Below are 13,106 nucleotides of genomic sequence, written 5' to 3' on the forward strand. Positions count from 1 at the left end.
ATGCACAAATTTTTGTGCACCAGGCCTTTAGTATAATAATAGAGGAATATGCAAATTGTCTAGGATGCCATAATGTCACCACCACCGATCAGCAGGTAGCATTCACAGCAGGCATGAGTGGGCGGGGCCTTGCAGGGGAAGGGGGTAGGGCCATGGCAGGGGTTAGGCAAGTGCACGTAGAGGGAGGCCTCCACTGCAGGCCGCCCTGGGGGTCTGCAGGCCTCCACTGTGGCCTGGCCTAGGGTCTACAGGTCTCTCCTGGCTCCGGGCTACCTCTTTGGGGCAATCCATCGAGGAGCCTGGATGGGTGCACGGAACCTACCTCTTTACGGTGATGGATCGTGGGGCTCCCACACTGACAGGGCACAGACCAGTGCATGAATTTCGTGCACTGGGCCACTAGTGATGATTATAACATTACTGACTGTATTTTCTATGCTATACTTTACATCTCCATTCCCATTCTGTAACTACCAATCTGTATTTCCTAACACCTTCACCTTTTCACCCAGTTCCCAAACCTCCCTCCTACCTGACCGATCAAAATGATTTCTGTGTCTTTGAGTATTTTATGTTTTGTTTATTAGTTTATTCTGTTCTTTAGATTCCACTATAAGTGAAATCATATGGTATTTGTCCATTCTCTGTCTAACTTATTTCACTTAGCATAGTACCTTCTAGGTCCATCCATGTTATTGCAAATGGTAAGATTTATTTCTAATTTATGGCCAAGATTTCATAGTATTTATGTATCATTTCTTTTTTATTTAATCATCTATAATAACAATGGACATGTAGGTTGCTTCCACATTTTGCATTGTAAATAATGCTGCAATGAACATAGGGATGCATATGCCTTTTTTAATAGTGTTTTGGATTTCTTTGAATAAGTACCCAGAAGTGGGATATACTGTCATATATTTCTCTTTCAGAGGCAAATTTGATAGAATTAGGAGTCAAACTGCATTTTTACCAGTTTTATTTCAATGTACTTTAATTGTCTTCTTAAATGATTATTTTAATTGGATTCATTACTGCAAATATAGTATCATTAACTCCATTAATTATTTTTATATTGAGGTGTTTTGTTTACTGTAATAAGTCATATTCCCTTATGTAGATATCATACTCTTTATTCTTTGTTGTTTTTTAAAAAAATATATTTAATTTATTTTTTACAGAGAGGAAGGAAGAGGGTAGAGAGTAGAAACATCGATGAGAAAGAAACATTGATCAGCTGCCTCTTGCACATGCCCATCGGGGATGTGCCCGAAACCAAGATACATGCCTTTGACCAGAATCGAACCTGGAACCCCTCAGTCCGCAGTACAATGCAGTACAATGCTCTATTCACTGAGCCAAACTGGTCAGGGTTTTTTTTTTTAATGTCCTTTTTACAAAGCTTGAGGTCAGTTAAAGGCTTTATTATCAAAATCATATAAAAGCTTCTCTGTTGTTTTAGTGTTTTGTATAGAGTCTGCTTCTCAGTTGATATGATTTCATAGGAAATCTGTCTTTGTGTTAGGATACACTGAATTATATTATTAGAGGCCCGTTGCACAAAATTCCTATATGGGTACGGTCCCTAGGCCTGGCCTGCAATTAGAGCCATCTTCCCCAGCTGGTTGCAGCCAGCCCTACCTCCCACTGCCACTCACCCCCAGATCCTCATTCACCATTGGGTGATTGGTACCTGATGGCTAGGGGAAGGGACCAAGAAGTTGGCTGTTCCTGCGAGCTCACTGTTCCCATGATGGCCATCAGGCAATCAGAGCCTGCCAGCCAGGGAAAGGAACCAAGAGGTGGTCAGTGTGCCTTATAATGACTGGTTCAGCCGAAACTGGTTTGGCTCAGTGGATAGAGCATCGGTCTGCGGACTGAAAGGCCCTAGGTTCGATTCCAGTCAAGAGCATGTACATTGGTTGTAGGCACATCCCCAGTAGGGGGTGTGCAGGAGGCAGCTGATCGATGTTTCTCTCTCATCAATGTTTCTAGCTCTCTATCCCTCTCACTTCCTCTCTGTAAAAAATCAATAAAATATGTATATTTTTTAAGTGATTAGTCCAATGGTCGTACTGGTTATTCTGCTGTTAGGGTCAATTTGCATATTACCCTTTTGTTATATAGGATAAATACCTAAAAGTTTTTAGTTCATCTCTTTTTCACATTTTCTTTTTTAAACAGTAAAGCACAAAAATATATCTTTTAGATAACGTGGGAATTTGACTATCACTTATTGGAATTGAGCATCTCACAAATCAGTCAGTGTCCATGTTTTTCTTTTGTTATCCTAGAAGTTACTCTTCTATTTTTAATATTTCAGGCTGTTTTTAGTAACAGTTTCATAAATCTTTTGTCAGATTTGACCTAAATCAGAAGTGTGACCATATTTGCTTTTGTTATGTCCTTCATTCTGAGATCTAATTTGTCAGATATAAGTATTGCTACCCCAGCTTTTTTTTCATTTCCATTTGCCTGGAAAACCTTTTTCCATCCCTTCACCCTCAGTCTGTGTGCGACTTTTTTTCTGAGGTGGGTTTCTTGTAGACAACATATATATGGGTCTTGTTTTCTTATCCAATCTGTTACCCTATGTCTTTTGATTGGAGCATTTAATCCATTTACATTTAAAGTTATTATTGATAGGTACTCATTTGATGCCACCCCTGTGTTCCTTCTTCTCTTCCTATTTCTTTATTTTTACAGTAGACCTTTTAGCATTTCTTGCATTGCTGGTTTGGTGGAGATAAATTCCTTCAGTCTTTTTTTGTCTGTGAAGCTCCTGATTTCCCCTTCAATTTTGATTGATAGCCTTGCTGGGTACAGTATTCTTGGATTCAGACCCTTCCTTTGCATGACTTTGTATATTTTATCCCATTCCCTTCTGGCCTGATAAGTTTCTGTTGAGAAATCAGTTGCTAGTCTGATGGAGGTTCCTTTATATGTAACTTTCTGTCTCTCTCTCTCTCTCTCTCTCTCTCTCTCTCTCTCTCTCTGTCTCTGTCTCTCTCTCTCGCTGCTTTTAAGATTCTTTGTCATTAGTGTTCGCCAATTTACTTATAATGTGCCTTGGTGTCGGTCTTCTGGGATTCATTTTGCTTTAGACTCTGCTAGCATCTTAGATTTGTGTGGGTTATTTCTTTGTCTCAGGAAAGTTTTCTGTCATTATTTCTTGAAACAGTTTTCCACATCTTTCTCAGTTTCCTTTCCTTCTGGAATCCCTATTATTCTAATATTGTTTTGTTTTGTATTGTCCCAAAGCTCCTGTAGGCTCTCCTCCTGCTTTTTAATTTTCTTTTTTCTAGAAGCTGCTCTAATTGGGTATTTTTTTCCATCTTGTCTTCTAGCTCACTGATTCGGTCATCTGCTTCTTTTAGTCTACTTTTGATGCTTTCTATTGAGTTCTTCATGGTAGTGATGTCATTTTTCATTTCTTCTTGGTTCATCTTCATTTCCTCTTAGTTCTTCTTCAATTTCTCTTGGTTCTTCTTAGTTCCTCATGGTTCTTTTTCATTTCTTCTTGGTTATTGTCAAATTTCTCTTCCATTCTTTTTAGCCATCTTATGATCATTACTGTGAATTCCTGCTCTGATAGGTTGCTTGCCTCTAACTCGTTTACTTCCTTTTCTGGTGATGCCTGCTTTTCTTTCATGTGCGGGCTATTTCTTTGTCTGCCCATGGTCTCTCTTTTCAGGATGTCTGGTTATGTGGTTTTCTTTCTCCTTTCTGTGGGTGATTGAAGAACTCCCTTGATTCCACGTCTTTGCGCCAATTGGGGCATCACAGCTGCTCAATGGTCCCCTCTGCTGTGGGTTTTCCAGGCCTCAGAGAAGGATCTCCTTTCTTGGTAAGATGGCGCAGCCTTCCACATTTGCTTTTGTGGTTATAGAAACAGTTGATGATCAAAATCAATTGAACAAAAAAATTGTCCTTTCCATTTTTCATTTGCATGTTAATATTTGAAAAATTTTTTAAAATGTGTGCTAATTTTCTCATAATGTTTTGTTTTCCCTAATATTATGGATCTGTCAAATAATTTTAGGAGATGTAGCTATCTTATCCAGGAGAGAAAGTTCCTATAAAATCCTTCTTAAAGTGGTACTGATTGCTTCTCTACTACAGACTTAGTGACTTTAAGTTTTTATTCTCAGTGTCAGCATTATTGACATTTTGGGACAGGTAATTCTTGTTTTAGGGGGCTGTTTAGTACATTATAGGATATTTAGCCACATCCCTGGCCCCTACCTGTTAGCTACCAGTAGCATCCCAAGTTGTGGTAAAAAAATATCTCCACATATTGTCACATGTGCCCTGGGAGGCACCACGGCCCCCAGCTGAGAACCACTGATATAGACTTTTAGAAGGAAAGGGGAGGTTGGGGGCATGTAGAGTACCTATCACAGTCTTTAATCTTTGCCTCATTTTACTTTAAGAAATGATCCTTAGCAAAAACAGATAGTAGTGGAGTTTTTACTTTGTAAGGTTTCTTTCTTTAAAAAAAAAAAAATATATATATATATATATATATATATATATATATATATATGTTTTTATTTATTTATTTTTTTTTACAGAGAGGAAAGGAGAGTGATGGAGAGTTAGAAACATCAGTGAGAGAGAAACATTTATCAGCTGCCTCTTACACACTCCCTACTGGGGATATGCCCACAACCAAGGTACATGCCCTTGACCAGAATCAAACCTGGGACCCTTCAGGCCACAGGCCAACTTTCTATCCACTGAGCGAAACCGTTTAGGGCATACTTTGTAAGGTTTCTACTTTGCTGGTTAATATGGTTTAAAATTGTCATAATTGTTTTCTGCTATTTTTATTCCCCCCACCCTCTGAGTGGGTGGGTTCATGATTTCATGTAAGATTAATGTAGTCCATATGATCTTCCCTTGGTTACCTTTCCATCTCTGAGCCAAGGAGGTGGTCTCTGTCTGTGCCTACCCCAATCCCATGCCTCTAGCAGACTAGAAGCCCCCAGGAGCATGTCTGCTTCCACAGGACTTTACTCCTGTGCCTTCATATTTGTGGGAGGAATTTTTACTTTGTTTACAAGGGCAACTTTTTTTGCATATATATTTTATACTTTTTGACAGGGAGGAGCTACTATTTGTTGCAAGTAAAATATGTTTTGTATGATTAAGAAGGACTACTTTGGTATGAGAGCTAGAATCTTCATACTGTTTATTTTTAAATTCTTCATGTTTATGAATTTGTATATGTATTTATGTAGAGATAAATACACCCACAAATACACATTTACATTAACTTTCTGAGGTACATTTGGAGCCTTTATAGTTGCAGGTTTTGTATATTTGACTAAGATGACTAAACAGATTGAATCTTAAGAATGTCACTCTGATGTTAGAAAAGCTTCAGAAATAGCCCCTTCTGCAAGGGACTTAATACCAGGGACAAGTCTTTAATTAAAAATAATTTAGCCTAAGAGTTTGAAAATAGTCTATAATTCTTAAGAGGGATATAGGTGGAGCCTGGGGCTCTTCAACTTTAAGTGATTCTGGAGTCATCTCAGAGATAGTCTACAAGGCTTGGATCTGCCCCCAAAGGATTCTGAACCCCCTTGGGACATTTAGATCATGTTTCTAAATCAGAATTAAAAGCTCAAATCATACCCAAAACCTATCTGGTCCCAGAATCATTCTTTTCCATAGACAAAGCCTATGGTCCAAATGGCTAACCCCACAGAAGTCAAATAGGTGACCCAGAAGTTTTGGAGCCTTATAGCAATAAATATTTTGGCACCAAGCATTTATTATAAGTAACTGACTATAGTATATTATAAGTAACTGATCATTTGATTCCCATGGATCCTTATACTTGGAGGAATGTAAGAATGATCTTGTGAGTGGGAATGATAGAGGGAGAAAGTGGAAGAATCATATTTCTGAAATTTTTCATTATTTCACTTCCACTATCTTTACTCCTTTTACTATAAACTTGGTTTATTAATTAAAATGGCTATGTCTGTACAGATATTTATTATTTACAAAATAAATTATATAGATTCCAATTTAAATGAGCTGTGTCATTGTAAGAAACTGCCAAACTGTTTTTCCAGAGATGCTATACCATTTCATATTCCCACCAGCAGTGTATGAGTGACCTAGTTTCTCCACATCCTCACAGCATTTGACATATAAATTAACCCTAACTATAAACCCAAACCTAAATTTGATTTAAAAAAAATCTAATCGTAAACCAACACTAATCCCAAATTTAACACTATCTGTTACCTTAACTTTAACATAGCCTTAACCCCAACCCTTACCCTAAGTAACCCTAAACTTAAACCATAGCTCTAACCTAAACCAAAATTTAAAGCTAAACCTAACCCAAATCCTAATTCTAACCCTAATCACACACCTATAACTATATCCAAACCTAACCCGAAATCAAACCCAAATCCTAAGTCTAACTTTTAACATGAACCTAACCCTAACTGAAACTCTAAGCTTAATCCTAACCTAAACCCTAGTTATACCATGAACACTCTCCGTATTTCTAATACCAATACTCTAATTTTAATAAAAACCTATCCCTAACAATAACCTTAATTCTAAATCTACACCAAACACTAATCTTAACTCTACTTTATTTTTTTTATTTTTTATTTTTATTTTTTATTTATTTATTTTACATATTTTATTGATTTTTTTATTGCCCCCCTCCCTCCCTTCCACACATCCCCTCCCTCCCCATAGTTTTATGTCCATTGGTTGTACTTATATGCATTTATACAAGTCCTTCGGTTGATCTATTATCTCCCCCTGATATCCCTACCCTCCCCACTGTAATTTGACAGTCTGCCTGTTGCTTTACTTTCTCTATATCTGTCTCTTGGTTCATCAGTTTATAATGATCTTTATCATCCACCGATGTGTGAGGTCATGTGGTGTTTCTCTTTCATTGATTGGCTTATTTCACTCAGCATGATGCTCTCTAATTCCATCCAGGTTGCTGCAAATGATGAGAATTCCTTCTTCTTTATGGCAGCATAGTATTCCATTGTGTAGATGTACCATAGTTTTTGGATCTAATCATCTGCTGACGGACACTTAGGCTGTTTCCAAATTCTGGCTATTGTAGATTGTGCTGCTATAAACATAGGGGTGCATATATCCTTTCTGATTGGTGTTTCTAGTTTCTTGGGATATATTCCTAGAAGTGGGATTACTGGGTCAAAAGGGAGTTCCATTTTCAGTTTTTTGAGGAAACTCCACACTGTTCTCCACAGTGGTTGCACCAGTCTGCATTCCCACCAGCAGTGCGCGAGGGTTCCTTTTTCTCCGCAACCTCGCCAACACTTGTCGTTTGTTGATTTGTTGATGTTGGCCATTCTGACAGGTGTGAGATGGTACCGCATTGTTGTTTTGATTTGCACCTCTCGGACAATTAGTGACTTTGAGCATGTTTTCATGCGCCTTTAGGCCTTCCTTCTGTCTTCTTTTGAAAATATTCTGTTTAGGTCCATTGCCCATTTTTTAATTGGATCATTCATCTTCCTTTTATTTAGTTGTATAAGCTGTCTGTAAATGTTGGAGATTAAACCTTTATCAGTGGTAATATTTGCAAATATGATCTCCCACACCGTGGGCTTTTTTGTTGTTTTATTGATGGTTTCTTTTGCTGTAAAAAAGCTTTTTATTTCGAAGTAGTCCCATTTGTTTATTTTCTCTTTAGCTTCCATTGCCCTGGGGCAGTATCAGTGAAGAAGTTATTTTGGCATACGTCTGAGATTTTGCTGCCTGTGGATGCTTCTAGTATTTTTATGGTTTCCCGTCTGATGTTTAAGTCCTGTATCCATTTTGAGTTTATCTTTGTGAATGGTGTAAGTTGGTGATCTAGTTTCATTCTTTTGCATGTGTCTGTCCAATTTTCCCAACACCATTTGTTGAAGAGACTGTCTTGACTCCATTGTATATTCGTGCCTCCTTTGTCAAATATTAATTGAGCATAGTGATTTGGGTTGATATCTGGGTTCTCAATTCTATTCCATTGATCTATTTGTCTGTTCTTGTGCCAGTACCAGGCTGTTTTGAGAACAGTGGCTTTGTAATATAGTTTGAAGTCTGGTATTGAGATCCCTCCTACTTTACTCTTCTTTCTCAGAATTGCTGTGGCTATTCGGGGTCTTTTATTGTTCCAAATGAACTTTTGGAGAGTTCTTTCTAGGTGGGTGAAATATGTCGTTGGTATTTTAATGGGAGTGCATTGAACCTATAGATTGCTTTAGGAAGTATGGACATTTTGATGATGTTGATTCTACCAATCCACGAACATGCTATGTTCTTCCATCTCCTTACATCTTCCTCTATCTCTTTTTTCAGTGTCGTGTAGTTTTCCGCAAATAGGTCCTTTACTTCCTTAGTTAAATTTATTCCTAGGTATCTTAATTTTTTTGGTGCGATGGTGAATGGAATTGCTTTTTTAGCCTCTGTTTCTGTAGTTTCACTGTTGGTGTATAGAAATGCCATGGATTTCTTGGCATTAATTTTATATCCTGCTACGTTGCCAAATTCATTTATTAAGTCAATTAGTTTTTTAATGGAGTCTTTTGGGTTTTTTATGTACAATATCATGTCATCTGAAAATAAGGATAACTTTACTTCTTCTTTTCCAATTTGGATGCCTTTTATTTCCTCCTCTTGTCTAATTGCAATGGCTAGTACTTCCAGAACTATGTCAAACAGGAGTGGCGAGAGTGGGCATCCCTGTCTTGTTCCTGTTCTTAGACAGAATGGTTTTAGTTTTTGCCCATTGAGTATAATGTTGGCTGTGGGTTTATCATATATAGCTTTTATTATGTTGAGGTATGATCCTTGTACTCCCATCTTTTTAAGAGTTTTTAACAGGAAAGGGTGTTGGATTTTATCAAATGCTTTTTCTGTGTCAATTGATATGACTATATGATTTTTATCTTTCAATTTGTTTATGTGATGTATCACGTTTATTGATTTGCGGATATTGTACCATCCTTGCATTCCTGGAATAAATCCTACTTGGTCATGGTGTATGATCTTTGTGATGTTATTCTGGAGTCGATTTGCTAGAATTTTGTTGAAGATTTTGGCATCTATGTTCATGAGGGATATTGGCCTGTAATTCTCTTTCATTGAGTTGTCTTTATCTGGTTTTGGTATTAGATTGATGCTGGCTTCATAGAAGGAGTTCGGAAGTGTTCCTTCCTCTTGGATTTTTTTGGAATAGTCTGAGGAGGATAGGTTTTAGTTCTTCCTTGAATGTTTGGTAAAACTCTCCTGTGAAGCCATCTGGCCCTGGGCTTTTGTTTGCTGGAAGCTTTTTGATGACGGTTTCAATTTCTTCCCACGTCACTGTTCTATTGAGATTTTTAGATTCTTCCTGATTGAGTTTTGGCAGTTTGTATTTTTCTAGGAATATGTCCATTTCCTCCAGGTTGTTCAGTTTGTTGGAATAGAGTTGTTCGTAGTATTTTGTAACAATCTGTTGTATTTCGGTGGGGTCTGTTGTTATTTCACCTCTTTCATTTCTGATTTTGTTTATTTGGGTCCTCTCTCTTTGTTTCTTGGTTAGCCTGGCTAGAGGTCCATCAATCTTGTTTATCCTTTCGAAGAACTAGCTCTTGGTTTTGTTGATCTTATGTATTGTTTCTTTGGTCTCTATGTCATTTATCTGTGCTCTGATTTTTGTTATTTCCTTCCTTCTGCTTACACTGGGCTTTTCTTGTTGCTCTTTTTCTATCTCTTTGAGTTGTAGAGTTAGATCATCTGTTACCATTTTTTCTAGTTTTTTGCAATAGGCTTGTAAGGATATGAACTTCCCTCTCAAAACTGCTTTTGCTGTGTCCCATAGATTTTGGATTGTTGTGTTTTTATTGTCATTTGTTGCCAGGATGTTTTTAATTTCTTCCTTGATTTCTCTGGTAACCCAGTCCTTGTTTAATAGCATGTTGTTTAGTCTCCATGTGTTTGATTTCTTTGGATTATTTTTATTGTAATTAATTTCCAGTTTTATGCCACTATGATCTGAGAAGATGCTTGATATGATTTCTATCTTCTTGAATTTGAAGAGACTTTGCCTATGTCCCAAAATGTGGTCTATCTTTGAGAATGTCCCATGTGCACTTCAGAAGAATGTATATTTTGTGGCTTTGGGGTGGAATGTTCTAAAGATGTCAATTAATTCCATCTGGTCTAGTGAGTCGTTTAGGATTGATATTTCTTTGCTGATTTTTTGTTTAGATGATTTGTCGAAGGGTGACAGTGGGGTATTAAAATCTCCTACTATGATTGTATTGCTATTAATCTCTCCCTTAATGTCCTCCAGCAGTTTTTTTTATGTATTTGGGTGCTCCTGTATTGGGTGCATATATATTTACCAGGGTTATTTCTTCTTGTTGGATTGTTCCCTTTAGTATTATGAAGTGGCCTTCATTACCTCTTGTTATGACCTTCACTCTGAGATCTAATTTGTCAGATATAAGTATTGCTACCCCAGCTTTTCTTTCCTTTCCATTTGCCTGGAAAACTTTTTTCCATCCCTTCACCCTCAGTCTGTGTGCATCTTTTTTTCTGAGGTGGGTTTCTTGTGGGCAACAGATGTAAGGGTCTTGTTTTCTTATCCAATCTGACACCCTATGTCTTTTGATTGGAGCATTTAATCCATTTACATTTATGGTTATTATTGATAGGTACTCATTTGATGGCATTTTTATTCTATACCTGTGTTCCTTCTTCAATTCCTATTTCTTTATTTTTACAGTAGACCCTTTAGCATTTCTTGCATTGCTGGTTTGGTGGAGATAAATTCCTTCAGTCTTTTTTTGTCTGTGAAGCTCCTGATTTCCCCTTCAATTTTGATTGATAGTCTTGCTGGGTACAGTATTCTTGGATTCAAACCCTTCCTTTGCATGACTTTGTATATTTCATCCCATTCTCTTCTGGCCTGATATGTTTCTGTTGAGAAATCATTTGCTAGTCTGATGGGGTTCCTTTGTAAGTAACTTTCTGTCTCTCTCTGGCTGCTTTTAAGATTCTTACTTTGTCGTTGTTGTTTGCCACTTTAATTATAATGTGCCTTGGCGTCTGTCTTCTGGGATTAATTTTTCTTGGGACTCTGCGAGCATCTTGGATTTGTGTGGGTTTTTTCTTCTCTATCTCAGGAAAGTTTTCTATCATTTTTTCTTGAAATACTTTTTCCACGTCTACCTCATTTTCCTTTCCTTCTGGAACCCCTATTATTCGAATATTATTTTGTTTTGTAATGTCCCAAAGCTCCCGTAGGCTCTCCTCCTGCTTTTTAATCTTTTTTTCTAGAAGCTGCTCTAATTGGGTATTTTTTTCCATCTTGTCTTCTAGCTCACTGATGCAGTCCTCCGCTTCATCTAGTCTACTCTTGATGCTCTCTATTGAGTTCTTCATGGTAGCGATGTCGTTTTTCATTTCTTCTTGGTTCTTCCTCAATTCCTGATGGTTCTTCCTCATTTCTTCTTGGTTATTGTCAAATTTCTCTTCCATTCTTTTTAGCCAACCTATGATCATTATTCTGAACTCTTGCTCTGGTAGGCTGCTTGCCTCTGGCTCGTTTACTTCCTTTTCTGGTGATGCCTGCTTTTCTTTCATTTGTGGGGTATTTCTTTGTCTTCCCATGGTATCTCTTTTCAGGATGTCTGGTTATGTGGTGTTCTTTCTCTTGCGTTAATTTATAGGTGCAAAATACAACACTACCAGGTACAACACGAAAGGCACTTAACAGGAATGTATTTACAATATTAATAACCTCTAATAAAGGTAACCTCTAGTGATAGGCAAATTAAGGTATAGGAAGGAAGATAAAAATAAAATAAAATAAAGAAAAATTAAAAAAAAATAAGTCAAAGAAGAAATAAAGTAATGACAAAATGAAGTTGGAAAACAGGGAGAAAAAGAAGAGAGAGGGAGAGAGAGAGAGAGAGAGAGAGAGAGAGAGAGAGAGAGAGAGAGAGAGAGAGAGAGAGAGAGAGAGAGAGAGAGAGAGAGAGAGAGAGAGAGAGAGAGAGAGAGAGAGAGAAAAGAAGCAAACTAAAAAAATGGGAAACAAACTATATATATGTGGAGAAAATTGCCATAGATCAACCACTGAGCCCAGCCAATGCCGGTAACAATACTTGGAGATTAATACAAACTACAATATCCACTATTATTAAGTAAGGTTATGATATACAGAAGTCAAAGCAACAAACACAGAGGATTTAAAAAAAATACAAAGCAACAATAACAACACAGGAATAAGCATAACAATTTCACTGAAAAGCATAAATATTCACAATAATCAACCTTCACTCAAACAATGAGAAAAGGATAGAAAGTAGAACCGTTTTTTTTTTTTTTTTTTTTTTTTTAACTAGTTAATATAGTGTAGAGAGTGGTATTTATACGCTTGTATCAGGGGTTGGAACTTAGGTCTATGAGTATAGTGAGAGCTTTAGCAGGGGGTATACAGAAAGAATAGAGGAAAAACTAAAGCCTGAAAGGGATAGGATAAACTGGAGACTAAAAGGTTAAAGTTTAGTAAGAGAGTGATGGGGTAAAGGTCGAATTGAGATAGGGTTCAATGATGCTATAGTAGAGATTAAAATAGAATGAAGGTTACTCCCAATGTAAAATAAAGAGGAAGTTAAATGGTACTGGAGAGGAAAAGAAAAAAAAATTGCAAAATAGCAGTAGTAATAGTGATGATAGAGATTGAAAAATGTAATAATTGAAAAGGTAAAATCAAGTAAGGAAAAAAGAAAAAAAATCGTTTCTTAAGTAAAAGATGTAAAAAATGAAAATTAAATAAAAAATGTAAAAAATGAAAATAAAATAAAGAATAGTAAAATTAGCATAAAAATGTCCAGTAGTGGTCATTCACTTTCTCTGATATTGTACTTGGCACACCTGATTCTCGGATCAGACAGTCTTGCAGTTCCCAGCGCTCCACTGCACCTCAGTTTTGTAAGGTAGTCCTTAATTTTAAGTAGGCTATATCTTAGTTATTTGTGTCCATTTATTTTTGAGTAATTAAAAGTAAAGAAAAAAAATGGCAGTTTGTAATTCAGCCCCTAGGTGGCAGGTTT

This window comes from Pipistrellus hanaki (assembly GCF_964339955.1).
Source record: "Pipistrellus hanaki genome assembly, chromosome: 2".
NCBI classification, from domain to species: domain Eukaryota; kingdom Metazoa; phylum Chordata; class Mammalia; order Chiroptera; family Vespertilionidae; genus Pipistrellus; species Pipistrellus hanaki.